This window comes from Ctenocephalides felis, unplaced genomic scaffold (assembly GCF_003426905.1).
Source record: "Ctenocephalides felis isolate EL2017-DRISC unplaced genomic scaffold, ASM342690v1 CF-g0.4_SCAFFOLD_00845, whole genome shotgun sequence".
NCBI classification, from domain to species: domain Eukaryota; kingdom Metazoa; phylum Arthropoda; class Insecta; order Siphonaptera; family Pulicidae; genus Ctenocephalides; species Ctenocephalides felis.
In genome coordinates this window covers 57,766,096-57,769,539 of record NW_020536999.1, presented here as the reverse complement: position 1 = coordinate 57,769,539, position 3,444 = coordinate 57,766,096, and positions in this window count along the sequence as shown.

The window sequence follows — 3,444 nt, the reverse complement described above, 5'->3', positions numbered from 1 at the left end:
TTAGATTTATTGAAGGATGCCTAATATCATTACACAATGATATAAGCCATAAATAAAAGAACCGACAACAATTCGCTTTGCAATGACTATAAAATAATATTTGACCATTTTTCAAAGCACCATCGAATGTGAATGAAGCGTGCATTTTATTATTTTATTATTTTACCAAAAACGTATGGTTACCAGTCTTTTTACACTTTCACAAAAAAATTTATAAACAATTCATTCATTATTTAGACGTCAAAACTTTGTGCACAATAGAATGTAACAAAAAAATTGTCAAAAATCATAAGTTTTAAATGTTCGAATTATTAATAGCTTGGTTTATTACTGTGTAATAGTGTGGTGTATTTTCGTGTATTAAATTTTCTGTAAGTATTTATATATAAGTCTATAATTTTATATAATTTACCTTCCACATTATTTATAAATTTTTTTAGTTGTTATTTTGAATGACGGTCTCGACGAAGACCGAAACTTATGGTTAAATAAAGTAACTGCATTAGTATTTTTACTTGGTGTTACTGCCCGAATTAAAATAACTTATCAAAATTGTACATATATATATATATATATATATATGTATATATGTGTGTGTATATATAAAACATTAGTATATTAAACATTATTAGATTTTTGTTTTTTGATTGAATTTACAAAGCTGCGTAATCTTTAGTAAGTGCTTAATTTAAGTTTCTTATTATAAAAAGTGTTCGTAAAATATTGGATTTTAATCAGCCCTCACTCCATGTATCTTCTCACACACACGTATGCAACTGCAATGTTAGATTCTAACCTATGTCAAGGATTTTAGTCGTCGGTACTTTATATCGTAAGGACGATATAAGGCGAGATCTTATCCCTATGCACTTTATTGTACCCTTAATCCCTTGTACGATTCAAACTCGACTAATCGCAAAGCACTAAACGCCCTCGTATTGCACGAATTGATTATTCAACGGTCCAAATAGAAACGTTCTCTGTTAAGCTCGAACGAGCCAATAACTCGTGATTTAATATAAGAATGGTAGGAAACAGCCACAGACTATACATTATAGAGGAAATATATACCTACTGGTGGAAAGGCACTGGCATTTTTATTTCTATATATGTACACACATGCGCATACACATATATACGTAGATACATACATATACACATTTTATATATTATATTTAATATTTAGGAAACCTTGGAAGGCATAACATCAATTAAAAATGATCTTAGAGAATCTTATTTTACACGTTTTGAAGATATATTTTGTGTGAGCGGTACAGTTAACTGCTTAAATAACTGGACATAATTTTATATTCAATACTCAACATTTTTGTACATGACTGAAAAAATTAAACTAGTTGGTATTGGTATTTTGCTTTGAGGCAAGTTACATGAACTTGCCGATATGTGAAAATAATCGACTTAATAAAAAATAAATTAATTTATGAGTGACTAAAAGTATTCTGAGTGGTATTCTGATATTACACACAATTGAAAACGAACGAACACGTTAACTCGGAGTATTTTCTAAAAGCACATTTTCACAAATCAATATTTATAATTTAATCAGTTTCCGTAGGATTTTAATGGTTTATTATGTTCATTAAGACCAAGTACTCTTTTGTTATACCAAGTAAATCGTCTAATTTTAACTTTAACAAACGTCAAAAAACTACTCATTTTCTCTACCTTTGATGAATTTTAAAATTAAACTATCTGTCCTAAGGCCGTAATGTTTCAGTAAGTTCTTTAAGACCATGATATATATCGCCAAACAAAATTAAATAAAATTCGACTCATTTTTTTTTCAATTAGTTAATTATAAGAAAACGGCTCAGTAGATTTTCAGCTAAAGCCAATCAGTATCATTTCCAACTAATATCTTTCGAACAGTTTTTGATTTTTAAAATCGATTCGGTAGTATGCGCTTAAATATGGACAAAAAATAGCGTCTCGGATTTTTTATGAAAATATAAACTTCTACTTCGGGAAAGTTGACTTCGGAAAGAAAACAATCGTGTAATTTTATTTTGTTTTCTCAGAAACTAAATTTTCAATTCGAGTAAATCATTTGCAGTTAAGTTTTTTTTTTTTAAGAAATACTTGAATATTAAAATAAACTAGTGGTGTATGGCATCGTACCTTAAAGCAAATTGCTGGATCTTTTCTTACCGTAACAAAATAGTCGAACATTTTAAACGTTTTTAGCCTAAATTAAAATTAAAATTCGAGTCATTTTGGATATCCTAAAACTTTATTTTTTCGGAAAAATAAAAAAAATGCCTTTCCCAAAAACTAACCCTTTCTTCACACTGTCAACACAAGATGTTTTTAAATCACTTTAATCAGATGATCCGTTCTCTCAATAACTCCTATTTTTCCATTTTTTGCTATGTATCTCCAAAACGGGTGGAACTGCCTTTAAAAACTAATCGGCACGTCTCCCCGTCAATAATACAAACCGAATATTTTTGAATAATTCTAATCGGATGCTACGTTCTCCCCAAAATTTCTAATCTCTGCATTTTTTGCTCCATATCTTTAGAAGTGTTGGACCTCTCTTTGCAAAAAACTAATCGACACGTCTCCACGTCAAACACAATATTTTTAGAATCATATTAATCAGATGTCCAATTTTCGCAAAAATCAAATTTCTATTTTTGCACTTTTGTTTCAGTATCTGCGAAATGGTTGGACCTGTTTTTGCCAAAAACTGAACAGCACGTCTTCCTATCAATAGGAAACTATTGTTTTTTGAATTATTCCGAAGAACTTACCCTACGGAAAGTAAATTATCAAAATATTGTTCTATACTGGTTTACTTTCCTTTGCCATAAATTATAATATTGACTAATACCATATACCAAATTATCTATGTTCATTAAATTGTTCATGTGAAGCCTTAAACAACGCTATCCTCTATTCATGCGGAAGCGGCGAGGCATATTTTAAACTATACCGCAAATTTATGCACTGGCAAATATTCATACTCAAAATATTCCAGGCGAATCCATAACATTAGGTAAAGCAAACATCAATGGAGCCCATTTTCCGTACTCGCTCCTGAATATATCGAATGTTTGTGTATTCGATTGCGCTCGATTTGTGTTAAATCAGCGTGTGCACAAGCGCCCGATAAACATTTCGGGACAACGCAGTGGCGTCCGATAACGTAATGACATAACATTTTAATAACAATAGCCGGAGGGGCTGGGGGGCGCTGGTAGCGCGTCATATGCATAAACTGACGAGGTGTTTTGTGTACGCGATCAAATTTGCTGCTCTGCTGTTGCCGCCGGAAATAATAGATACAGAGCTGGTTCATTGTGAAAATGTCGAACATTATCAATCTTTAAATTATTAACACTAAACCTATCGACAATTCTTTTATACCTATACCGACCGCGCGCGGTCAAATTGACCTACAATTAAAAAAAAAGACCTACA